General features: G+C 45.0%; 1 protein-coding gene across 5 annotated transcripts in view; it reads left to right on the plus strand.

Annotated features, from left to right (window-relative positions):
* atxn1a (ataxin 1a) overlaps window positions 1–27,892 on the plus strand; it is a 248,554-nt gene that overhangs the window by 108,850 nt on the left and 111,812 nt on the right. For all 5 annotated transcript variants that reach the window (XM_055654143.1, XM_055654126.1, XM_055654158.1 and 2 more), the window contains one exon: window positions 1,231–1,307. The gene's annotated coding sequence lies outside the window, so the exon portion shown is untranslated. The remainder of the gene's footprint in view (window positions 1–1,230; window positions 1,308–27,892) is intronic.

Genomic DNA, 27,892 nt, shown 5'->3' on the forward strand with positions numbered 1-27,892 from the left:
CCGGACCCCTTTTGCCAGAACCTTCCGTGGCCGTGGCGGCGGGTAGTGGATGATGATGATGATGATGATGTGTCGTCGCTGCGGCCGCGGCCGCTCGGAGCTCCGGGGTCTGGGCCTAGGCCTGGTGTCGGTGTCGGGGCCTCCACCCTCCTCCCTCCCTCCATCCACCCTCCACCCCGGCATCAACCCCCTCCACCCCGGCATCAACCCCCCTCCACCCCGGCCCCGGCACAGCGGGTCCAGCTGTCAGCGCCAGTCGCCGTGGCGTCCACGGCCCGCTAAACAACCCCGGCAACGGGCAACTGTTTTCATAGTAAATGTAATATCTATGTATGTGTGTGTATGTGTATGTGTATAAATAGTGTATGCATATGCTTGGGTGTGTGTGAAAAATATATGTGTGTGGATGTCAGTGTGAGTATGTCAGTGTGTGTGTGGATGAATATTTGTGCGTGCGTATAAATGTGTGTACTGTGTGTGAATTTAGGCGTGTATGAATGTGTGTGTGTGAGCGTGTTGTATGAATGTGGGTGTGTGAATGTATGTGTATGAGTGTATGAATGTGTGTGTGTATTAGTATGTGTGGGTATGTGTATGAATGTGTGTGTATTAGTATGTGTGTGTATGAATGAATGTGTGTGTTTGAATGTGTGTGTATGAGTGTGTTTGTGTGTGTGTGTTTGAGTGTACGTGTTTGAAAGTGTGTTTGTGTGGCATATGTATGTTGTATGTGTGCGTGTATGTTTGTGTATGTGTATATTTGTAGGTTTGTGTGTGTATATGTTTGTATGAATGTGGTATAAAAATGTGAGTGTATGAATGTATGTGTGTGTGGATATTTATGTCTATGAATTTGTGGTGTGTGGGTGTGTGTATGAATGTGGGTGTGCATGAATGTGTGTGTGTGTATATGGGTGTGTGAATGAATGTGTGGTGTGCATATGTATGTATATATGGGTGTGTGTACATGTGTACTATGTGTACAGTATATGAATATATGTGTATGAATGTGTCTGAATGTATGAATGTGCATGTTTATATGTGCGTGCATGTGCCACACGCACATATAAGTACATATAAACATACATACGCCTATATATATTTGTTGTTGGTAAGTAAAAGGAAAAGTGCAGGATTAACTTGTCAGCAGGACATGCAGCATCTCTGGAGGGAATTGGACACACAATGTTTATTTATTTATTTTTTTGTTTGTCTGCCCTGATTTTGCAGATTACCGGCGACAAGCTGCTTCCCTCTGTGAGAAACCAAGTCACCGAGAGTGCGAGGAGTCCAGCGAGCTGCGGCAGGTAAGGAAGAGAGGTAGAGGGGCGGTGGGAAAGAGTGGGGGTTGGGGGATTAAACCCCAGTTGATTGACACTGTTTCCAGAGCCCAGCGAGTTACCTTGGCCCTGAGATACAGCTGCCGTCCTGATTTATTGATCCTCATTTTTCTGATGAATTTGGGTAACGTGGACATTATTGATAAAGTATATTCTGGATTTGTCCTTGAAATGGTCTGAGTTGTCACCTTCATTAGTTGCAGCCTGCATATGAAGTTCGAGATTTTGATTGTGACTAGAAAGGGAGGGGATCCTTTAAGAATGAGGAGTAAGCCATTTAGAACAGAGCAGAGGAAACTTTTTTCTCACAGAGAGTGGTGAGTCTGTGGAATTCTCTGCCTGAGAGGGCAGTGGAGGCAGGTTCTCTGGATGCTTTCAAGAGAGAGAGAGAGATAGATAGGGCTCTTAAAAATAGCGGAGTCAGGTGATATGGGAAGAAGGCAGGGACACGGTACTGATTGGGGATGATCAGCCATGATCACATTGATCAGCCATGATCACATTGAATGGCTCGAATGGCCAAATGGCCTACTCCTGCACCTATTGTCTATTGGGTCCAGGTAATAAATTAATGTCAAAATTGTTTAGTTTGTTGTCTCGTGCACCTAGGTACAGTGAAAAGCTTTTGTTGCGGGCTAACCAGTCAGCAGAAAGACAATACATTATTACAATTAAACCATGCACAGTGTACAGACACATGATAAGGAAATAACGTTTAGTGCAAGGTAAACGCAAAGCCAGTGAAATCTGATCAAAGATAGTCTGAGGTTCTCCAAATGAGGTAGATCAGGACTGCTCTCAAGTTGTTGTAAGATGGTTTGGTTGCCCGTTAACAGCTGGGAAGAAACTGCCCCTGAATCTGGAGGTGAGCGTTTTGTCCGATGGGAGGGAGAATGAATGAATACGTTTATTGGCCAAGTATGTATACATATAAGGAATTTGCCTTGGTGAAGGCAAGTAACAACACGACATACAGTAACAATTAAGAATGACACATAAAACATTAAACATTAATAATAAAACATTACAGTTTAAACATGTGAATGAAATAAAATACCAGAGCTAAAGGAGGCTACAGACTTTTGGTTATTGAATTGAGCTACTACTCGTGGAACAAAGCTGTTTTAATATCTGGCTGTGGCAGCTTTGACAGTCCAGAGTTGCCTTCCAGAGGGAAGTGCTTCAAAGAGTTTGTGGCCAGGGTGAGAGGGATCGGAGATGATCTTATCCGCTTGCTTCCTGGCCCTTGCGGTGTACAGTTAGTCAATGGAGGGAAGGTTGCAGCCAACAACCTTCTCAGCTGATCGGACGATTCGCTGCAGCCTCCGGATGTCGTGCTTGGTGGCTGAGCCAAACCAGACCATGATGGAGAAGTTGAGGACAGACTCAACGATGGCCGTGTAGAATTGTACCATCATTGCCTGTGGCAGATTGTGTTTCCTCAGCTGCCGCAGGAAGTACATCCTCTGTTGGGCCTTTTTGTCTGTGGAGTGTTGAAGAGGGAGTGGCCAGCATGTGACTTGTCCTTGATAATACTGCTGGCCTTGCCGAGGCAGCATGAGGTATAAACGGGGTCAGTGAAAAGGAGGTTTGTTTGTGTGATGGTCAGGGCTGCGTTCACAATTCTCTGGTGTGTAATTAGTGTGGTGCATGGTGTAGATGTTGTGTAACTAACAGTGGTACATAAAGGTGGCTATCTTCAAGTGCTCGTGCTCCTGTACAGATAGGCAAGTTTGCAAGAAGCCTTTAGTGTGTTGCTGGCAATGAAATTGTTGATAGTCTCTTTTATTCTTTAGGAAGTGATGACCCAAGGTGATGATTGAATATGGTGTCTTTGACCAAGGGGGTTGCCCTGCCCTCCTTGAGGCAAGTCACCTGATCACTAATGTGCAGGAAGGATCTGCAGATGCTGGTTCATACCCAAGATAGACATAAATTGCTCAAGTAACTCAGCGTGTCTGACAGCATCTCTGGATTAAAGGAATAGGTTTAAGAAGGAACTGCAGATGCTGGAAAATCGAAGGTAGACAAAAATGCTGGATAAACTCAGCGGGTGAGGCAGCATCTATGGATAGATATTGATAGATGCTGCTTCACCCACTGAGTTCCTCCAGCAATTTTGTCTACCTTAAAGGAATAGGTTACGCTTCTTTAGTTTACGAAGGAACTGTCTAAAGAAGACTCATGGCCTGAAATATCACCCATTCCTTCTCTCCAGAGATGCTGCCTGTCCCGCTGAGTTACTCCAGCATTTTGTGTCTAGCTTCATTTAGTTTAGTTTAGGGATACAGCATGGAAACAGGCCTTTCGGCCCACTGAGTCCACACCGACCAGCAATCCCCCGCACATTAGCACAATCCTGCACACACGCATATTAGGAACAATTTACAATTTTAACCAAAGCCAATTAACCTAAAACCTTTGAAGAGTGGGAGGAAACTGGAGCACCCAGGGAAAACCCAGGTGGGGTGGGTTGAACATACAAACTCTGTACCGACAGATACAGCGTGGAAACAGGTCCTTCGGCCCAATGAGTTCACTCCGACCAGTGATCCCCGCACACTAGCTCTATCCGTGCACACACTAGGGATAATTTACATTTACACCAAGCCAATTAACCTACAAACCTGCACGTCTTTGGAGTGTGGGAGGAAACTGGAGACCCTGGCGAAAAACCAAGCAGGTGACGGGGAGAACGTACAAACTCTGTCCAGACAAGCACCCGTAATCTGAATCGAGCCCGGGTCGCCGGCGCTGTGAGGCAGCAACTCTACCGCTGCACCACCGTGCCGCCCTGACTGAAAGCTTGGGAAAGCCAGAACAAAACGGGGCCGGCAGCAGATGACCTCAGGAAGGGTGGAGTCCATGATGGCCCATTGTTGGCTGGGGAAGGTGTGCTAACGACAGGGATGCAAGGATGTGAACAGCAGATCTGGGAATATTCTGCACTATGGCCTTTTTCACTTCGTTCTACCCATTGTACTTGCGTTTTACTTTCTTGTTTCTTGGTTTCTTGGTCCTCCAAAATATTCCAAATGGAATTTAAACTGGAGGTGGTGGAGGGGGGACTTAAGCCAGAAAGGGTTTTTGGAAAGAAAGAGCTACCTTAAATTTAGTTGCATCTGTTTGGGTAACTATGGTAGGGTGAAGATTATTCCATGCTTTAATTGTGTGGGGGAAGAACGAATTGCTGTACATATCTGTCTTGGTAGCTGGAATCTCAAATTGGATCGAATGCCCTCGTCTGCTCCTAATTGGTTTGTGTTTGGGCTTGATTCACAAGTTATAGGAATAGGATTAGGCTATTCGGCCCATTGAGTCCACTTCGCCATTCATTCTTGGTTGATCTCTGCCTCCTAATGCCATTTTCCTGCCTTCTTCCCCCATAACCCTTGACACCTGTTCTAATCAAGTATTCACGTATGGTAATGTGTAAGAAAGAACTGCAGATGCTGGTTAAAATCGAAGGTAGACACAAAATGCTGGAGTAACTCAGCGGGTGAGGCAGCATCTCTGCAGAGAAGGAATGGGTGACGTTTCGGGTCGAGACCCTTGGTACAGCAGGCAATGAAGAAAGAGAATGGCATGTTGGTCTTTATAACAGGAGGAATCGAATATAGAAGCAAAGAGGTCCTTCTGCAGTTGTACAGAGCCCTAGTGAGACCACACCTGGAGTATTGTGTGCAGTTTTGGTCCCCTAATTTGAGGAAGGATATTCTTGCTATTGAGGGAGTGCAGCTTTCGTTTACAAGGTTAATTCCCGTGATGGCGGGACTGTCATATGCTGAGAGAATGGAGCAGCTGGGCTTGTACACTCTGGAGTTTAGAAGGATGAGAGGGAATCTCATTGAAACATATAAGGTTGTTAAGGGCTTGGACACGCTAGAGGCAAGAAACATGTTCCCGATGTTGGGGGAGTCCAGAACCAGGGGCCACTGTTGAAGAATAAGGAGTAGGCCATTTAGAAAGGAGACGAGGAAACACTTTTTCTCACAGAGAGTGGTGAGTCTGTGGAATTCTCTGCCTCAGAGGGCGGTGGAGGCAGGTTCTCTGGATGCTTTCAAGAGAGAGCTAGATAGGGCTCTTAAAAATAGCGGAGTCAGGTGATATGGGGAGAAGGCAGGAACGGGGTACTGATTGGGGATGATCAGCCAAGATCACATTGAATGGCGGTGCTGGCTCGATGGGCCGAATGGCCTACTCCTGCACCTATTGTTTATTGTCTCGACCCGATACGTCACCCATTCCTTCTCTCCGGAGATGTTGCCCCACCCGCTGAGTTACTCCAGCATTTTGTGTCTGCCTTCGTGTATGGTATTATCTGATTTATTTGGATAGCACGCACGCACACTGTACCGCGGTTAAAGTGACAATAATAAACCTAAATCTATCAAGCTGTTCAGGTTCTGTCATTTTGCTCTATCTTATTTCAGCCCGGCTCCAAGCAGGGATAAAAAGGGCTGAATTCGAGAGCCACGTTAAGAGAGACTGCCCTTGGCAGTATGCTTGGCATCATGAAGGATGTTCTCTTAGGAAGGAGATGAGGAGAAATGTCTTTGGTCAGAGGGTGGTGAATCTGTGGAAATCTTTGCCACGGAAGGCTGTGGAGGCCAAGTCATTGGTGGGCCGAATGGCCTAATTTTACTCCTATCACTTATGACCTTCTGAAGGCTTGATAAAATTAATGTTATGAAACTAAAGGGAAAATAATTCTTCATAATCTCAACCAAATATTAAACAAGATTGGGTGTATGTGTTGAAGGCCAATCTACTTAGTCACAGGGCACCTTTGCACGAATTCTTCAGGGCCTTGTCTGAAACATTGCTCAGTTCCATTGACACCTCCCAAGCAGCTTCATTCAATTTTGCAAAAGACCCGTGTAATATTTAGGCAATGACTAAGAAATGTCATAGTCATTGAGTCATACAGTGTGGAGACAGGCCCAACTTGCCCATACCGGCCAACATCTCCCAGCTACACTAGGCCCACATACCCCTCGAATTCCTATTAAATATTTTCCCCTTCACCTTAAACCTCTGTCCTCTGTTCCTTGATTCGTTGACTATATTTAAGAGGGAGTTAGATCATCGAGCCTGCACCACCATTCAATATGATCATGGCTGATCATCCAACTCAGTATCTTGTACCTGCCTTCTCTCCATACCCCCGATCCCTTTAGCCACAAGGGCCACATCTAACTCCCTCTTAAATATAGCCAATGAACTGGCCTCAACTACCTTCTGTGGCAGAGAATTCCAGAGATTCACCACTCTCTGTGTGAAAAATGTTTTCCTCATCTCGGTCCTAAAAGATTTCCCCCTTGTCCTTAAACTGTGACCCCTTGTTCTGGACTTCCCCAACATCGGGAACAATCTTCCTGCATCTAGCCTGTCCAACCCCTTAAGAATTTTGTAAGTTTCTATAAGATCACCCCTCAATCTTTTCGATTCTAGCGAGTACAAGCCAAGTCTATCCAGTCTTTCTTCATATGAAAGTCCTGACATCCTAGGAATCAGTCTGGTGAACCTTCTCTGTACTCCCTCTATGGCAAGAATGTCTTTCCTCAACCTTGGTGAGCTGCACAAAACCTTGCCACTTTGCATAAAGTACAAGCATAAAACATGATAAAATCATCTCCATTGCCTGCATTAGTCACCTATATCTTTTCTCTGGAGATGCTGCCTGACCCACTGATTTACTCCAGCATTTTGTGTTTATAAAAAGAAAATACCGGGTAGATTTTTGTTTTTCTTTGTTAAAAGTCCCTTAAGCTTTGAAAATATTTTGGGGGTTTTCGTACACTTTTGAATTGTAGTTTTCCACAAAGTTCAGCTGGACTACTCTTGTCTGGGTCAAGTTGCAGATGATCCAAAACTTACTACAGTGGTTTTTTTAGATCTTTCATATGATGGTGGAATGTCAAGATGAGATATTGATGGATCGTAAAATTGGTATTTTCGTTAGTTAGTTAGTTAGTTAGTTTATTGTCACATGTACCAAGGAGCAGTGAAAAGCTTTTGTCTTTTGTGCAAGATGCAGTTCAGAAAAGACTGATTTAAAGATAGTCCGAAGGTCTCCAATGAGGTAGACGGTGGCTCAGAACCGTTCCCTAGTTGGTGAAAGGATGCTTCATTTGCCTGATATCAGCTGGGTAGAAAGTCCCTGAATCTGGAGGTGTGCATTATCACACTTCTGTACCTCTTGCCCGACGGGAGAGGGGAGAAGATGGAGTGTCCGGGGTGAGACTGGTCCTTGATTATGCTGCTGGCCTCACCGAGGCAGCGTGAGGTGTAGACGGAGCCAATGGAAGGGAGGTTGGTTTGTGTGACGGTTTGGGCAATGTCCAGAATTCTGTGCAATTTCTTGCAGTCTAGGATGGAGCTGCTCCAATACCGTGCTGTGATGCATCCCGATAAAATGCTTTCTGCAACGCGTCTGTAGAAGTTGGCGAGAGTTGTTAGAGAGATGCCCATCTGCCGATGGAAGTGTTGGTGCACTTTCTTAGCCAATGCTTCCATGTGGGTGGTCTAGGACAAGTTGCTGGTGATATTTACTCCTGGGAACTTGAAGCTTTCAACCATCTCTATGTTTTGTCTTTGTGATTTGGCTAAACTCTGCCATTATTGAGGATATGGATGTTCATGGAGCCTTCTATTTTTAATTGTCCGCAGTCACTCCTGGCTGAACGTGGCAGAGAGTGAAGGGCCTTTCCCACTTGGTCGCGGAGTGTCGCCTATAGTGTTGTGAGTAGTTGCCCAAAGAGCCGTAATGTTGCAGGATTTTCAACATTTTTTAAATTTTCGGCGACCTACTGTGCGACTATGACGGGTGCCGGCAATCGCCGAAAATAATCACGTAAGTGGGACAGGCCCAGTAAGGCTTTGATCTGATCATTGACAGTGGCTTTGCTTTGCTCCACCTGTCACTATCTGCTGCTGTTACTCATGCATATAATCTTTTATCATTGAAGAGCAAGCTGGCTTTTTACAGTAGGGTGTAGTTTTTTTTTCTGAGTATTATATCTTCAAGTTCAGTTGACTGAGATTAGGTAGAGATACAGATGATATCAAATTTCCTGCAGTCTTTTCACCAGATCTTTCCTAAAGCTAGATAGGGCTCTTGAAGATAGCGGAGTCAGGGGATATGGGGAGAAGGCGGGAACGGGGTACTGATTGTGGATGATCAGCCATGATCACATTGAATGGCGGTGCTGGCTCGAAGGGCTGAATGGCCTACTCCTACACCTATTGTCTATTATGCCAAGTAGGAGGAGAGATTAAGTAGATGTGCCTTTGCTCCCTTGCTGTTTAAAATATATAGATCAGATTTTACTCGTATGGGATTAGTGGGCACATCATCGGAATAAGAGTGTACACTAATAAAGGAGATGAGGAGAAATGTCTTTAGACAGAGGGTGGTGAACCTGTGGAATTCATTGCCACAGAAGGATGAGGGGTGGGGGGGGGGGGGAACCTCATTGAAACTTACCGAATATTGAAAGGTCCGGATAGTGTGGATGCGGAGAGGATGTTTCCATAAGTGGGAGAATCTAGGAGCAGAGGCCATGGCCTCAGAATAAAAAGACGGAGCTGTGGAGGCCAAGTCATTGCGTATTTTTAAGGATGAGATTAACGGATTCTTGATTGGTCTGAGTGATAGACGATATGGGGAGAAGGCAGAATGGGGTTGAGAGCGACAGATAGATCAGCCATGATTGAACAGCGGAGTAGACTTGATGGGCCGAATGGCCAAAATCTGCTCCTAGAATTTGTGAACCCCTAACGGCAATGTGGGTTGGATCCACCACCATGGGCCACTGAGGATGGGCAGTTAGGGTAGGGCAATGTTCAATTGGACAGGTACATGTAATGGAAATGTTTAGAAGGCCGGTGGGACTAGCGTAGATAGGGCATGATGGTCGACATGGGCAAGTAGGGCCGATAGGCCTGTTTCCATGCTGTATAACTCAAAGATACTAAATGCTGGCCCAGCTTGCATAGTCCACATCTCTTGAATGAACCAGAATAAATGGGACTTTTATTTATTTATTTATTTTATCAAAAAATGTATTCAATTATTAAAAAATACTAATTACACTACAATAAAACAAGCCAGAACCCACCACGATACTACAATACAAACATATATCCATAATAACCTACGATACAACTATGGTACAATCCCTATTAAGGATACATTCAACACCCTGCGGAGCCCAGCGGTCCCGGAACTCTCTCAGGGTGATTAAATGGGACATTATGGGCTCCACCTTCCTTGTTCATCTGTTGTTGGCCATGTATTTTCCTGCTGTTTTCCTACCTCCAGCTCCTTCCCCTCTACTTTCAGTCTCAAGATGGGTCCTGACCCGAAACGTCACCCATCCTTTTTTTCCAGACTTGCTGCCTAACCAGCTGAGTATCTCCAGCACTTGTGTCTATCTTCGGTATAAAGCCAGGGTCTGCAATTCTTTTCTGCACCAAAAAAAATTTCTTCACTCAGAGTGGTAAATCTTTGAAATTCTCTGCCCAAGAGGTACAGCTCTTGTTGAAGGCTGGTGGATTTTTAGATCCAAAGATATTCGGGGTTATTGCAGTGGAAGTGTCACCGAGATGCGAGATCCTGTCGTGATCTTATTGAATGCTGAAGGTGTCGTGAGGGGGTGGTTGACCTTACTATATCTTATCTTTTGAAATGTCACATCGTCTGAGGTAATCATTTTCAATCTTTGGTCACTTTTTGTGGTGCCGATTAGATCAAACCAATTTATGTCTTGATTGTGTGGGAAGGAACTTTAGATGCTGGTTCACACACCAAAGTTAGACACGAAAAGCTGGAGTTACACCTGCGGGTCAGGCAGCATCTCTGGTGAGAAGGAGTAGGTGATATTTCGGACTGAAAGTCGTGAGGAGAGGGGAAACAAGAGGCATGAAAAGGCTCAGAACGAATCAGAGCTGGCACCCATGACCAAGGAAAGGTGGAGCCCACAATGTTCCATTGGTGGCTGTGGAAGAGGTGACAACGAAGGGAGACACGGATGCAAACGGTTTAACTAGAAGGATGACTAGGGTGGGGGAGGGGTGCAGAGGGGGGAAATTCAGGGGTTATTTGAAATTGGAGAAATTTCACGTTTTGTGCATTCAGATAAAGAACCCTTCATTTTTAAGTTGATTTTTTAGTTTTTCTGTTATAGTATTGCCATTTCTCACTCTGCTCCCCTATCACATTCTGCTTATTATTATTATTATTATTATTATTACTACTCGGCGATGCAAACACGTTTAATCACCTGTTGATTATTCAACGTTATTTATTCAATTTTATGCAACTCCCGTCCCAACCAGATCCAAGTGAAATCCCTTTGCCCCACAATGTTTATGCTGAGCAAGATGCCAAGATGAACGGATCTCATCTGCCTGCCCTTGATGCATCTTCCTCCATTCCCAAGCATAACCACGTGCCTATCCAAAAGCCTCTTAAAATGACACTCTCCTACTGAACATTGTGAGCAGCACGGTGGCGCAGCGCTATAGTTACGACCTTGCAGCGCCAGAGACACGTGTTCGATCCTGATTATGGGTGCTGTCTGTACGAAGTTTGTACCTTCTCCTCGTGACCTGTGTGGATTTTTTGGGGGGATCTCCGGTTTCCTCTCACCATACAAAGGTGTACAGGTTGGTAGGTTAATTGGCTTGGTATAATTGTAAATTGTCCCTAGTGTGTTTCGGTTAGCGTTAGTGTGCGGGGATCGCTGGTTGTCAGCGATTCAGTGGCCGAAGGGCCTGATTCCCCGTTGTATCTCTAAGCTAAACTACACTAAACTTGAGGGGTAACTTTTTTTACACGGGTAAATGGAGGAGGTAGTTGAGGCAGATACTATAGCAACATTTGGATAGGTACTTGAATAGGACAGGTTTAGAGGCCAAACGCAGGTAGTGGGACTAGTGTAGATGGGACATGTTGGTTGGTTTGGGCATGTTGGGCTGAAGGGCCTGTTTCCACGCTGTATCACTCTTATCTTTCCTACTGCATTGCTGCCAATTCCTCATTGAATCGATCGTAATCCCCCCCCCCCCCCCCCCCCCCTCCCCACACCACACTCTGAACCACTACATAATCTCTCTGATCAGTATGTCCCTGAGAAAAAAACACTTATGAAGGTTGACATTTCTCACAAGGCACTACTTCCTCAGTAATGCAGTGAAGTGATATCCTGAGATGCCGCCTATCCCGCCGAGTTACTCCAGCATTTTGTTCTTCCTTCGGTGTAAACCAGCATCTGCGGTTCCTTCCGACACTTTATTCTCACATTTACCTATGAATCTGGGCACAGTGAAAATCTTTGTTTTTCATACATTCCTTAAGTATAGTTTAGATATACGGTGTTACATATCAAATTCCTTTTCACGGTGATGAAATGGTTTAATTTCTGACAACTGTTCATAACGTGAATTTTCTACAGTGGAATTGAACAGAAATAGTCATAGGTGCACAAAAATGCTGAAGGAAATCAGCAGGTGAGGCAGCATATATGGAGAGAAGCAAATAGGCGACGTTTCGGGTCGAGACCCTTCTTCAGACTGACCTTCAATTTTTCCAGCATCTGCAGTTCTTTCTTAAGCAGAAATAGTCATGGAGTAATACAGTGTGGAACCAGGCCCTTCAGCCCAACTTGCCCACACTGACCAACATAGAAACATTGAAAATAGGTGCAGGAGTAGGCCATTCGGCCCTTCGAGCCTGCACCGCCATTCAATATGATCATGGCTGATTAACCAACTCGGTATCCTGTACCTGCCTTCTCTCCAAACCCTCTGACCCCTTTAGCCACAAGGGGCACATCTAACTCCCTCTTAAATATAGCCAATGAACTGGCCTCAACTACATTTTGTGGCAGAGAATTCCACAGATTTACCACTCTCTGTGTAAAAACATGTTCCATCTACACATGTCCCACCTATCTGTGTTTGGCCCATAAACCTCTAAACCTGTCCTATTCAGTTTTTTTTTAAATGTTGCGATAGTCCCTGCCTCAACTACATCCTCCGGCAGCTTGTTCCATTCACCCACCATGCTTTGTGTGAAAATAACTTACCGCTCAGGTTCCTGTTAAATCCCCCCCCCCCCCTTCACCTATATCCTCTGGTTCTCCATTCCCCAACTATCAAAAATGTGGTTAGGTAAATGCGAATAAGTCAACCTCCTGTGGGGAAATCCAGACGGCATAACTTTAAAAAATTGATTACGCCATTCGAAGATGATGTCAGGATGATCTTTTACAATTACTCACATAATGCCATCGGATCTCTCAGAGTTGATAGTACACAATAGTTTATGCCTCGTGAATTTTTTTATAGGTTTGACCTAATAGAGTGCTTCTAAATGAGGTGAATCATAGAATTGCATTTTGTAAGCACTGGCTATCTGCCAAAATGCTGACGGTTGAATTTATTTTTCATGGGAATCTCATGACTTCACCGTATTGTCGTAAGATTCTTGTTTTTAGAGTCCTGGAGCCTTACAGCGTGGATGCAGGCCCTTCGGCCCAACCTGCCCTCACCGGCCAACATGTCCCATCTACACTAATCCCACCTGCCTGCGTTTGGCCCGTATCCCTCTAATCCTGCCCTATCCATGTACCTGTCTTATTCTTTCTTAGTTTAGTTTAGAGATACTTTACGGAAACAGGAAACGGGAAGATTACTGGTCGGCATGGACTCAGTGGGCCGAAGGGTGTTTGCGCGCTGTATCTCTAAGCTCAACGAAACTACTTAAGGAAGGATATACAATGATTTAATTGAATTCAGTTGTATTTATTGTCCACTGTGACAAGTCGCAGTGAAATTCCTTGCTTGTATACCATGCCAAGGCATGCAAATAGTCGCCACATAAAGGGCACTCACAAAGTTACAAATTCCCCCACCCGTGTCAGTTCCCCCTTTGTTCTACTACCCCCCCCCCCCCCCCCCCCCCCCCCCCCCCAGACACCAGGCCCCCCCCCCCACGGGATGTTGCTTTACCCTCCCCCCCCACGCCTGGTCCTCTATTGTCCATTGTTCTTCATGGCGGTGCCCACATGCCGGGACCCTATTGCTCGCCCCCCCAGGGCCCCCCCCCCCCCCCCACGATGGTCAGCCTGCACTGAAGATTCATCGGATTGATCCCTGGGATGGTGGAGAGATTAAACAGACTGGATCTTTCCACACTCTTGAGTTTGCAAGATTGCAGCGGTTATTTTTTTTTGGAAATGTTTACAAATCCTAAGGGGACTTTACAGCACCGATGTAGAACTAAAAATTCAAAGCAAACTGCAGAGGCTGGAAACTGAAACAAAAGCAGAAAATGCTGAAAACAGACGGCAGGTCATATAGAATCTGCAAAAAAAAAAAAAAGATTTAAAGTTTTGGGTGCAGACCCAAGCGAGTTGTTGCACTTGAGGAGGTCAAAAGTAAGGGGGGAACGAGAACAGTCAATGCAAGACCCTTAATGTACAGCATTGATGCACAGAGGGATCTTTGGGTCCCGGTCCACTGCTCTCTGAAAGTGGCAACACAAGTAGATAGACTGATAAAGGAGGCATATGGTATGCTTGCCTACATCGGTCAGGGCATTATGTGTAAGTGTCAGGAAGTCATGTTGCAGCTTCAGCGGGCTTTGGTTAGGCCACGTTTGGAGTATTGCGTGCAGTTCTGATCTCCCCGCGACAGGAAATGATTTGGAGGTTTAGGAGAGGGTGCAGAGGAGGTTCACCAGAATACAGCCTGGATTCAATGGTATTTGCTACCAGCGGCGGTTGCAATGTTTTCTCTGGACCGTTGGAGACTGTGGGGACTATCATAGACTGTCAGAACCTTTTTCCCAGAGTGGAAATGTCAAGGATTAGAGGGCATAGTTTTAGTGACCCACGATCCCCGTACACTAGTTCCATTTGACGCACCGAGGAAGGCAATTTACAAAAGCCAATTAACCTACAAACTTGGTCGACAAAAATGCTGGAGAAGCTCAGCGGGTGTGGCAGCAAGACAATATAGACAATAGGTGCAGGAGTAGGCCATTCGGCCCTTCGAGCCAGCACCGCAATTCAATGTGATCATGGCTGATCATCCCCAATCAGTACCCCGTTCCTGCCTTCTCCCCATATCCCCTGACGCCGCTATTTTTAAGAGCCCTATCTAGCTCTTGAAAGCATCCAGAGAACCTGCCTCCACCGCCCTCTGAGGCAGAGAATTCCACAGACTCACAACTCTGTGAGAAAAGTGTTTTCCAGCTGGAAAAGCATCTATGGAGCGAAGGAAATAGGCAACGTTGCCCGTTTCCTTCGCTCCATAGACGCTGCCTCACCTGGCTGAGTTTCTCCAGCATTTTTGTCTACCTTCGATTTTCCAGCATCTGCGGTTCCTTCTTAAACAACCTACAAACCTGCACGTCTTTGGAGTGTGGGAGGAAACTGGAGCACCCGGAGAAAACCCACGCTGGACACAGGGTCAATAGCTTACAGTGCAAAAGTAAAAGGTATAGATTGATTGATTGGAGTAACAAATATGTAGGTTCTCGACCCGGAAAGTCACCCATTTCTTTTCTCCAGAGATGCTGTCTGATCCCCCCGAGTTTCTCCAGCTTTTTGTCTAACTTCGGTTTAAACCAGCATTGGCAGTGGCTCCCGACACAAATAATAATATTGTTCTTTACCAATGCCATGTACAACTCTAGGGGTACGGTACCGTTTCTAAACTCCAACGCTCCTGTGATAAATGCCAAATGCCTGCAAACTTTTTACTTAGTACACCCTGTACCTTGCTGAATCCGAAAATTTTGGCCATTTCAATAAGTCACTGCCATTGACTAACTTAGTGAACAAAGCAGTCGAGTGGAACAAATTTATCTGCGGTCATAGTCTTACGGCATGGAAACAGGCCCTTCGGCCCAACTTGCCCACACCAGCCAAACTGTACTATCTACACTGACCCATATCCCCCTAAACCTGTCCTGTCCATGTACGTTTCTCAAACGTTGCGATAGTCCCTGCCTCAACTATCTCCTCCAGCAAGTCATTCCATGCACCCACCACCCTTTGTGTGAAAAGATTACTCCTCAATAAAATCCTTCTCTCACCTTAAACCCATGTCCTCTGGTTCTCGATTCCTCTACTCTGGGCAAGAGACTCTGCGTGTCTACCCAATTTATTCCTCTCATGGTTTCGAAGGTGTAGGCACAAATGATCTCTTACAATGAACTTGATTGTCTTTCCATTTTTGGAATGGGAGAAGTTAATGTTGGAAGGGGAAGAAATAATTTTGACTTCCTATATTACCCCTGTGGAAAATAATACTTGTGACCTTCGAAACCGGACTGCCTTTTGAATTAATTATCCTCGTTACCGAATGCACGTTGTATTCTACTTTAGGTTTGCAGATTGTTTACTTCAGTTTAGTGAAACTGGCCCTTCGGCCCACCGAGTCCACGTCGACCCCAACGATCCCTGCACACTAACACTATCCTACACACACTGGGGACAATTTTTACATTTACACCATGCCAATTAACCTACAAACCTGCACGTCTTTGGAGTATGGGAGGAAACCGAAGATCTCGGAGAAAACCCATGCAGGTCATGGGGAGAACATACAAACTCCGTACAGACAGCACCCGCAGTCGGGATCGAACCCAGGTCTCCGGCACTGCATTCGCTGTAAGGCAGCAAGCCTTCCGCTGCGCCACAGTAATTTAGTTTAGAGAAACGGCTCGGAAACAGGCCCTTTGGCCCACCGAGTCCGCACTAACCAGCGATCCCTGCACATTAACACTATCCTACACACACTGGGGATAATTTACATTTGGGCCAAGCCAATTGACCTACAAACCTGTACGTCTTTGGAGTGCAGGAGGAAACCAAAGATATCGGGGCAAACCAATGCAGTTACGGAGTGAAGGTACAAACTCTGTACAGACACCACCCATAGTCGGGATCAAACCCAGGTCTCTGGTGCTGTAAGCGCAGTAAGACAGCAACTCTACCGATGCGCCACTGTGCTGCCCACTTGTTCTGGAGAGCAAACACTTTTGTAGTGACTGGTATGGCTCATTTAAATTAGACTTCAATGTAAAAATGTTATCGTATTAAGATGCACGGTGGTTGGGTAATACCTTCTAATATAATTGTCATGAACTTTAGATCCTTGTGATAATGGAAGTTGAGATGCCTACGATGTTTTCTGAGCACTTAGATATTGATCTTTTCACTATCTGCCATGAATGTGAAGGTCAAACCAAATTGCAAGTTGCTGCAAGTTTCTCGTCTCTTTCCAATTCCAATTCGCATCTTTCTTTGATTACAGAATATGACATTGCCTTTGATTAGATTCCGGCTGCTATATCAGGTTCATAAGTGATAGGAGCAGAATTAGGCCATTCGGCCCATCAAGTCTACTCCTCCACTCTACGGGTGTCAGGGGTTATGGGGAGAAGGCAGGAGATTGGGGTTCTGAAGGAGAGAAAGATCACCATGATTGAATGGCAGAGTATACTTGATGGGCTGAATGGCCTAATTCTACTCCTATCACCTATGAACATGAACTGATCTATCTTTTGATCATAACCCCATTCTCATGCCTTCTCCCCATAACCCCTGACACCTGTACTAATCAATTGTCTGTCTGTCTCTGTCTCTGTCCGTCTCTGTCCGTCTGTCTGTCTCTGCCTTAAAAATATCCATTGACGGCCTCCACAGCCTTCTGTTACAATGAACTCCACAGATTGACCACCCTCTGACTAAAGAAATTCCTCCTTATCTCCTACCTGAAGGAATGTCCTTTAATTCTGAGGCTATGACCTCTGGTCCACTCTATCCAGGCCCTTCACTATTTGGTAAGTTTCAATGAGGTCCCCCGTCAACCGTCTAAATTCCAGCGAGTACCGGCCTAGTGCCATCAAATGCTCATTATATGTTAACCCACTGGGATCATCTCGTAAATGTAATCATCACATTGATTGGTGGTGCTGGCTCGAAGGGCCGAATGGCCTACTCCTGCACCTATTGTCTATTGTAAACCTCCTCTAGATCCTCTCCGGCGCCTCCTTCAGATATGGGGCCCAGAATTGCTCCCAATACTCCAAATGCAATTTGACCAGCGCCTTATAGCTGGAATGGGTGCAGATAAGAGTTATGAGGATGACACCAGGACTTGAGCGCCTGAGCTATTTGCGAGCGGTTGAGCAGGCTGGGACTCTATTCCTTGGAGCGCAGGAGGATGAGGGGTGATGTTATAAGAGGTGTACAAAATCCGCGAGGAATAGATTGGGTAGACATGCAGGGTCTCTTGCCCAGAGTTGGGGAATCAAGAAGCAGAGGACATAGGTTTAAAGTGAGGGAAAAAGATGTATTAGGAATCTGAGGAGTAACTTTTTCACACAATTGGTGGTGGGTGCATGGAACGAGCTGTTGGTGGAGGTAATTGAGGCAGGAACTATCGCAACCATTAAGAAACACAGACAGGTTCGTGGATAGGACAGGTTGGAGGGATATGGGTCAAATGCAGACAGGTGTAGATGGGACATGTTGGTCAGTGTGGGCAAGTTGGGCCGAAGGGCCTGTTTCCTGGCTGTATGACTCTATGACTATGAAATGCTGAACATGTTGAAGGGCCTGTTTCCACACTGTATGACTATGACTCTATTTACTGTCCACTACAAAAAGATCAACTATCAATAATTCAGAATATTGAGGTTAGAAATTAGATGATGGGAAAATGTAATGGAAAAATTAAAGATTAGGGCGGCATGGTGGCGCAGCGGGAGAGTTGCAGCGAATGCAGCGCCGGACGGAGACTCGGGTTCGATCCCGACTACGGGTGCTGTCTGTACGGAGTTTGTACATTCTCCCCGTGACCTGCCTGGCTTTTCTCCGAGATCTTCGGTTTCCTCCCACACTCCAAAGACGTACAGGTTTGTAGGTTAATTGGCTTGGTAAATAAAACAGTTGTCCTTAGTGTGTGTAGGATAGCATTAATGTGCGGGGATCGCTGGTCGGCGCAGACCCGATGGGTTGAAGGGCCTGATTCCACGCTGTATCTCTAAACTAAACTAAAAATCAATCGAATATTAAAAAAGAGAGGAATTGCCTTTTTAGTATCTAGACACTTAGTATCTTTTAAGTCATTATATCAATTAACTCACACAACACATATTAATGTTGCGCAGAGCAGTGTGCATTTATGACTCATTTTGGGGGAGGAAGCATTGTTTCAGTAGTGTGAAGTAACATCACAGAGATTAAAAAGGAGAAGTAAAAGTATATGGGGTGAGAGGTGTGGATGCTTATTTAAATCGATCATGGTTTTGTTGCACCATGCATTTGCTGTTACTGGATGGTGCATAGTGCCATCAGATACGGGTAGATAAGAGCAGCGGTAGAGTTGCTGCCTTACAACGCCGGAGACCCGGGTTTGATCCTGACTACGGGTGCTGTCTATACAGAGTTTGTACGTTCTCCCTGTGAACTGTGTGGGTTTTCTCCGGGTGCTCTGGTTCCCTCAACAAAAGTACACATCTTTCTCTTTCCTTTCTTCTCTTTTTTTTCTTCTTATTTCAATTGAATATTCTGTTTGTAAAATGTTAAAATTGAAGCTGTGCTAGTTATAGAACTGTTAAGTCATTCTTTTTGGTACAATTGCTTCCAATAAAATATATATATTTTTAAAGTACACACTTGACAATAAACTGAACTCAAACTCAACTCAACTCCCACACTCCAAAGACGTGCAGATGTAGGTGAATTGGCTTCGGTAAAATTGTCCCTCGTGTGTAGGATAGTGCTAATATATGGGGATCGATCACTGGTCAGCACGGACTCTGTTGGCCAAACTAAAACTGTCTCTTAAAAACTAAAAAAAAAACTTTTGTTTACTGCCTTCCATAATGTTTGGGACAAAGACCCATCGTTTATTTATTTGCCTCTGTACTCCACAATTTGAGATTTGTAATAGAAAAAATGCACATGTGGTTAAAGTGCACATTGTCAGATTTTAATAAAGGCCATTTTTACACATTTTGGTTTCACCATGTAGAAATTACAGCTGTGCCATGTAAATGAAAGTAGTCATGTTCAGTATTTTGTTGCATATCCTTTGCATGCAATGACTGCTTGAAGTCTGTGATTCATGGACATCACCAGTTGTTGGGTGTCTTCCTAGTGATGCTCTGCCAGGCCTGTATTGCAGCCATCTTTAGGTAATGCTTGTTTTGGGGGCTAGTCCCCTTCTGTTTTCTCTTCAGCATATAAAAGGCATGCTCAATTGGGTGTAGATCGGGTGATTGACTTTGCCACTCAAGAATTGACCATTTTTTAAGCTGTGAAAAACTCCTTTGTTGCTTTAGCAGTATGTTTGAGATCATTGTCTTGCTGTAGAATGAACCGCCGGCCATGAGTTTTGAGGCATTTGTTTGAACTTGAGCAGATGGGATGTGTCTATACACTTCAGAATTCATTATACCACTACTATCAGCAATTGTATCATCAATGAAGATAAGTGAGCCAGTACCTTCGGCAGCCATACATGCCCAGGTCATAACACCCCCACCACCGTGTTTCATAGTTGAGGTGGTATGCTTTGGATCTTGGGCAGTTCCTTCTCTTCTCTTGATCTCTTGACCATACTTTGATCTCGCCATCAATTTGATATGTTAATCTTCGTCTCATCTGTCCACAAAACCTTTTTCTAGTACTATAGTTGCTCTTTTAAGTACTTCTTGACAAACTGTAACTTGGCCATCCTATTTTTGCGGCTAACCAGTGGTTTGCATTTTGTAGTATAGCCTCTGTATTTCTGTTCATGAAGTCTTCTGCGGACAGTGGTCCTTGACAAATCCACACCCGACTCCTGAAGAATGTTTCTGATCTGTTGGACAGGCGTTTGCAGAATTTTCTTTATTACAGAGAGAATTCTTTTGTCATCAGCTGTGGAGGTCTTCCTTGGCCTGCCATTCCCTTCGCAATTAGAAGGCTTCTTAATGATGCTCCAAACAGTTGATTTTGGTCAGCCTAATGTTTGGCTGATGTCTCTTAACAGTTTTATTCTTGTTTCTCAGTCTCATCATGGCTTCTTTGACTTTCATTGGCACAACTTTGGGCCTCATGTTGAAAATAGCAATTAAAGTTTCCAAAGGTGATGGAAAGATGAGGAAAGACTTCTTCTTCTTCTTCTTCTTCTTTGGAGTTTTACGGCAGCCGGCATCCGCAATGTTGCATTGCTGCCACCTTCTGGCTTCATTCCACAGTACTCATGTCTTTACATCCTTTATATCCTTTTTATAAGGCCAGAGGCCCTCAAGAAATCAAACAACAACTTTATTCCTTTTCCTTTCCCTCCACACTCTAGAATGTTCTTTACTGATATTTCTGTCAATCCAATTTTCCTCATTTCAATGATCATATATCCTCTTTCTGTCTCGTATCTCCTACATGCAATTAGGGCATGCTGAACTGTTTCTGGCTGATGGCATTCCTCACACAGCCCTGTAGGGTGTTTTCCCAATATTTTTAATATGCTGTTCAGGTGAGTGTGTCCTATCCTCAATCTTGTTAATACTACCTGTTCCCTTCTGTTCCCCCCTCTTCTTGCTGTAATGCCCACTCTGTTTTGTAGGGAATAGAGGTGTCTCCCCTTTGTCTCCTGTTCCCAGTATTGGTGCCATTCCTGATTTATTTTCTTCCACACTATGTGTTTTCCTTCAGATTTGGATAGTTGTAAGTTTACCTCTATGTTTCTTTTTTTTTACAGCCTCCTTTGCCAATTTATCCACCTTTTCATTCCCTAGAACACCAATGTGTGCTGGGACCCACAACAAAGTCACGTCACTGCCCCTCCTTGTCACTTGGCTTAATAGTAGCAGGATTTCATAAACTAAGTCAATGAGGAAAGATTAGGTGCTGAGAGCTCTCTTGTACCTGCATTAAGGAGGCAATTAAACACACCTGAGCAATTACAAACACCTGTGAAGCCATGTGTCCCAAACATTATGGTGCCTTGAAATGAGGGGAGGGAGAGAAGGAAGGGGGGGGGGGGGGGATTGTAAAAAAGAAGTTTAATTTGACACCTAATTCACTTTCACATTTTCAGTATTAAAAAAAATTATGGCCATTTTTAAACTCTGAAATTAGCATCTTGTTCCCTATTGCTTTTCCATTGATTTAACTCAAAAGCTGTGATCAAGAACAGTCAAAAGCCCATAACATTCTTAAAAATTAAGAGAACTGAATGAAATGTTAAGTTATTATAGATTGAAGCATTCTGAAACCAATATGAAACAATCTTGTTCAAGAAGGAACTGCAGATGCTGGAAAATCGAAGGTACACAAAAAAGCTGGAGAAACTAAGCGGGTGCAGCAGCATCTATGGAGCGAAGAAAAATAGGCAACGTTTCGGACCGAAACCCTTCTTCAGACTGATCGGGGGTGAGGGAGGGGGGGGCGGGGACAAGAAAGGAAAAAGGAGGAGGAGCCTGAAGGCTGGGGGATGGGAGGAGACAGCAGGGGGACTGAGGAAGGGGAGGAGATAGCAAGGACTAACAAAATTGGGAGAATTTGATGTTCATGCACCCAGGATGCAGACTCCCCAAGCGGAATATGAGGTGCTGTTCCTCCAATTTCCAGTGCTGCTCGCTGTGGCCATGGAGGAGACCCAGGACGGAGAGGTCGGAGACGGAGTGGGAGGGGGAGTTGAAGTGCTGAGCCACCAGGAGGTCAGCTTGGTTATTGCGGACCGATCGGCGAAACGATCGCCCAACCTCCGCTTGGTCTCACCGATATAGATCTGCTGACATCTAGAGCAGCGGATGCAATAGATGAGGTTGGAGGAGATGCAGGTAAACCTCTGTCGCACCTGGAACGACTGCTTGGGTCCTTGAACAGAGTCGAGGGGGGAGGTAAAGGAACAAGTGTTGCATCTCTTGCGGTTGCAAGGGGAAGTGCCCGGGGAGGGGGTGGTACGAGAGGGAAGGGAAGAATTGACAAGGGAGTTATGGAGGGAGCGGTCTTTGCGGAAGGCAGATATGGGGGGAGATGGGAAGATGTGGCGAGTGGTGGGGTCACGTTGGAGGTGGCGAAACTGACGGAGGATTACCTTTTGTATGTGACGGCTGGTGGGGTGAAAGGTGAGAACTAGGGGGACTCTGCCCTTGTTGCGAGTGTGGGGATGGGGAGAGAGAGCAGTGTTGCGGGGTATGGAAGAGACCCTGGTGCGGGCCTCATCTATGGTGGAGGAGGGGAACCCCCGTTCCCTGAATAATGAGGACATTTTAGATGCCCTGGTGTGGAACGCCTCATCCGTGGAGCAGATGCGGCGTAGACGGAGGAATTGGGAGTAGGGGATGGAGTCCTTACAGGAAGCAGGGTGGGAGTCAGTGGGTTTATAGTGGATGTCGGTCAGAAGTCTATCACCTGCAATGGAGATAGTGAGGTCAAGGAATGGTAGGGAAGTGTCGGAAATGGTCCAGGTGTATTTGAGTGCCGGATGGAAGTTAGTGGTGAAGTGGATGAAGTCAGTCAGTTGTGTGCGGGTGCAGGAGGTGGCACCAAAGCAGTCGTCGATGTAGCGGAGGTAGAGGTCGGGGATGGGGCATTTATTGAACAAGGATTGCTCGACGTAACCGACAAATAGGCAGGCATAGCTGGGGCCCATGCGTGTGCCCATAGCTGCGCCTTGTATTTGGAAACAATCTTACTTGGATGACCTGAAATTATAGCATATAATTAGTTAGTTACCTAATTGTAGCTAATTGTAAAATTCAATTACTAGATCTTAACATCTATCCATTTCTTAAGAAAAGGTTAACATTTTTAAATAGCCTGTGTCCAAATTCAACAAGAATTCACAATATAACATGATTTTTAAATCTCATTGTCATGAATTTATAGGCCAAATGGAAGGGATTTAATGTTTAATTCCCGTAAATTAATGGCCATTTAAATCAACTTGCGAGTGGGATTTTGTGGAACGCGATCATTTGGAACGTTGCTGTTTGCAGTGAATTACAACCCCATATCGGCAGGAAAAATATTGCCGGTATGTATGGAGCCTAAATCACCTTTTCGCAACGTAAAGCAAGTTTATGTAAAATAAACGGCTTACCTTTATTTGTCCCGTACGTGAGATCCATCCCGATGTCGGCGTTGACGGCGTTAGAAGTCGATTTTTATTTTACTCCAGCATGTCGGAGCGATTTTTCTGCAGCAACTGAATAGGCTGAGAAAGATCGACTCCGACAGGCAGGAGAAAACAATATTTTATTCCCGCCCCCCTCTCAAAGGCGCCAAAGTCGCGCACACGGCCAGTGGCAGAACTGCAGCGCCACTGAAGGTAAGTTTTGTAACATACCTATAGGATCTTTGCTGAAAACTCCAATGAGCCAATCAAAATGGCTGGTCAGTGAAGGAGATTGCCTTCGACTGCCTGTAAGTAAATAGCGACCCCACTCCACTGGCTACGACCAAACGGCAACCTATTTTTAGTCGAGGCCGGTTTTGATTTTGAAATAATCGCAGGAATATAGAAGAAGCCTAGACTACGTGGAAACCACTTTCGACCATTAGGGAGAGTGACCAAAACCTCCGGGAACCTCACGGAAACCTTGGGTGGGGTGCAAGTTCACCAGAGGTTTCCGTTCAGGTTTCCTAAGTGCGACAGGGGCGTTTCTCTCCAGCAAAAGATCTGATCATCATCTCATTGCTGTTTGTAGGAATTTGCTGTGTGCAGATTTGTTGCTGTGTTTCCTCCACATTACTTGTGAGTGCACATGAAGTGTTTAATTATATGCAAAGGCTTTTATCACATCCTGAGGTAAAAGTAAATCCGAGTATAAAGTGTTTTTCCTTTATTTGAAAAAATGCTTGACACAAACCTTTAGTTTGAGACTGCTTTTAGTTTAATATCCATCAGCTTTTAGTTTCGTTTAGAGAAACAGCGCAGAAACAGGCTCTTCGGCCCACTGACCACCGACCAGCGATCCCCCGCACATTAACACTATCCTATATACACTTGGGCCAATTTTACATTAACCCAAGCCAATTAACCTACAAACCTGTACGTCTTTGGAGTGTGGGAGGAAACTGAAGATCGTGGAGAAAACCCACGCAGGTTACAGGGAGAACGTACAAACTCCGCACAGACGGCACCCGTAGACAGGATCGAACCCGTGTCTCGGCAACTCTATCTTATCCCCTGCGCCATGGTGCCGTTTTTCCTTTAATTGAAAAAATACTTTCAATTACTTTACTTTTGAGACTCCTTTTAGTTTAATGTTGTCCATCAGCGTGTTTATTAATATTATCAGGAATACATCAATTAAAAAATGGCCCTCAAGTTGTATTGGTCCGTGAATTACTAGTATAGAATTTCTGAAAAGCTTTGCGAACCTTAAAAATCCAAAGTTTAGGCACCGTACCCAGTTCTGAAATATGGTAAAGGAGTTCCCAATACTGCGGTATGAAGATTGACCTCTAATTTCAGGTAGACCCTGCTTTCTCCCTCTTTCCCCTCCCCTTCCCAGCTCTCCCACAGCCTATTGTCTCCGCCTCTGCCTTTCTTCTTCCTGCCCCCACCACCCCCAAATCAGAAGAAGGGTCTCAACCCGAAAGGTCACCTTTTCCTTCGCTCCATAGATGCTGCCTCACCCGCTGAGTTTCTCCAGCATTTTCTATCTCCCAAAACTTAAGGTCATTTCAGATTTATAATCTCTGCACAGCTGATTGCCTTGTGAAATCAGTAGTATTCGCCGCAAGGATATATAGTTTACTGAGTTTGATGTTTTGTAAGTGCCCACGAGGAAACCACTCATGCTGCTATATTTATACTTTGTCGATGGTTTTCTGGCGTACGGCTTCTTCCAGGAATTGGCACATCACGCTGGAATCAATTTGATTCATTCTGTTTGGGATGTGTCCATGAAGCTTGCAGAGTGGGATCACGGAAACAAATGCTGCACGCTTTCACTCAAACCCCCGCACAGACTACAGTTTGTGAGGGGCAAAACATGGTTTCAAAACACGAGGTTCTAATTCAGTCCGAAGAAGGGTCTCGAACCGAAATGTCACCCATTCCTTCTATCCAGAGATGCAGAGTGTCCCTCTTGGTTACTCCAGAATTTTATGTCTATCTTCAGCGTCTACCTTCGGCCGGCTGAAATCCACGCCGACCAACAATAACCCCAAACACCAGTTCTATCCTCACACTAGGGACAATTTACAGATGACAATAGACAATAGGTGCAGGAGGAGGCCATTCGGCCCTTTGAGCCAGCAGCGCCATTCAATGTGATCATGGCTGATCATCCACAATCAGTACCCCGGTCCTGCCTTCTCCCCATATCCCCTGACTCCACTATCTTTAAGAGCCCTATCTAGCTCTCTCTTGAAAGTTTCCAGAGAACCGGCCTCCACCGCCCTCTGAGGCAGAGAATTCCACAAACTTACAACTCTCTGTGTGAAAAAGTGTTTCCTCATCTCCGTTCTAAATGGCTTACCCCTTATTATTAAACTGTGACCCCTGGTTCTGGACTCCCCCAATACCGGGAACATGTTTCCTGCCTCTAGCGTGTCCAAACCCTTAATAATCTTATATGTTTCAATAAGATTTCCTCTCATCCTAAATTCCATAGTATACAAGACCAGCCGCTCCATTCCCTCAGTATATGACAGTCCCGCCATCCTGGGAATTATCCTTGAACGCAGCATTCCCTCAACAGCAAGAACGTCTTTCCTCATTTGGAGACCAAAACTGCACACAATACCCCAGGTGTGGTCTCACTAGGGCCCTGTACAACTGCAGAAGGACCTCTTTGCTCCTATACTCAACTCCTCTTGTTATGAAGGCCAACATGCCATTTGCTTTCTTCACTGCCTGCTGTACCTGCATGATTCCTTTCATTGACTGATGAACAAGGACCCCCAGATCCCGTTGTACTTCCCCTTTTCCCAACTTGACACCATTGAGATAATAATCTTCCTTCCTGTTTTTGTTACCAAAGTGGATAACCTCACATTTATCCACGTTAAACTGCATCTGCCATGCTTCTGCCCACTCACCCCACCTGTCCAAGTCACCCTGCATTCTCATAGCATCCTCCTCACAGTTCACATTGGCACCCAGCTTTGTGTCATCTGAAAATTTCCTAATGTTACTTGGAATCCCTTCATCTAAATCATTAATATATATTGTAAATAACTGCTGTCCCAGCAAATAGCTGAGGTACAATAAACATTCATGATTTAGATGAAGGGATTAAAAGTAACATTAGCATATTTTGTGTACATCTTTACCTAATCTTTTTGGTAAAGATTGTGAATTGACCCTAGTATGTAGGATAGTGCTAGTGTGCGGGGTGATTGATGGTAGGCGTAGACCCGGTGGGCTGATGGACCTATTTCCACGCTGTATAGAGTCATACAGAGTGCAAACAGGTCCTTCGGCCCAACTTACCCATACTGACCAATATGCCCCATCTACACTAATCCCACCTGTCAGCGTTTGGCCCAAATCTTTCTTAACCTGCCCTATCCACGTCGCTCTAAATATACTCAAACTAAACCAAATTTTTAGTTTTCTTCAAGCTTGTAGCGCATACGGGCCATCTACCAGAACACATTCTTTAATGAAACAGAAAATGCTTGCGTTGTAATGAGAATGGAATGAGTTGTGAGATTATTTGGCTGAATGCCAGTGTTTAAAGTATGAGCAGACGTTGGAAGGATTGCCTCTCAGAGGTCAACACACAGGGACATCGTTTAGGAAGACATGAATCCAGTCACAGAAAACATCCATCTCTGTAAAGGGAATGAACGTTGACTTCTCTAACTTCACGTAGCCCTTGCTTTCCCTCTCTCTATCCATCCTCTTCCACCTTCCTAGTTCTCCGACCACTTACTGTCTGTGACTACATTTTATCTCAGTACCGCCCACTCCCCTGACATCAGTCCCAATCTGAAACGTCACCCGTCCCTCCTCTCCAGAGATGCTGCCTGTCCCGCTGAGTTACCCCAGCATTTTGTGTCTACCTTCTATTTAAACCAGCATCTGCAGTTCTTTCTTACACATCTTTGATCGGACTTCACTGGACTTTATCTTGTGTTAAATGTTATTCATGTTATCATGTACATTGTACACTTACAGCTTTAAGTCAGTCTGTTTGAAAGTAATGCTTTGCCTGATGATGATTCTGCAGACTGCATTGATATATTTTCCAACATTACTATTCATAAGTTCATAAGTGATCGGAGCAGAATTAGGCCATTCGGCCCATAGAGTGTACTCCACCATTCAATCATCCTGCCTTCCCCCCATAACCCCTGACATTCGTACTAATCAAGTATCAATCTATAAATATCCCTTAAAAATATCTATTGACTTGGCCTCCACAAAGAATTCCACAGATTCACCACCCTCTGACTAAAGAAATTCCTCCTCATCTCCTTCCAGAAGGAATGTCCTTTAATTCTGAGGCTGTGATCTATTTTCTTAGAATCTCTCACGAGCGGAAACATCCTCTCTACATCCACTCTATCCAG

This window comes from Leucoraja erinacea, chromosome 2, assembly GCF_028641065.1.
Source record: "Leucoraja erinacea ecotype New England chromosome 2, Leri_hhj_1, whole genome shotgun sequence".
NCBI lineage: Eukaryota > Metazoa > Chordata > Chondrichthyes > Rajiformes > Rajidae > Leucoraja > Leucoraja erinaceus.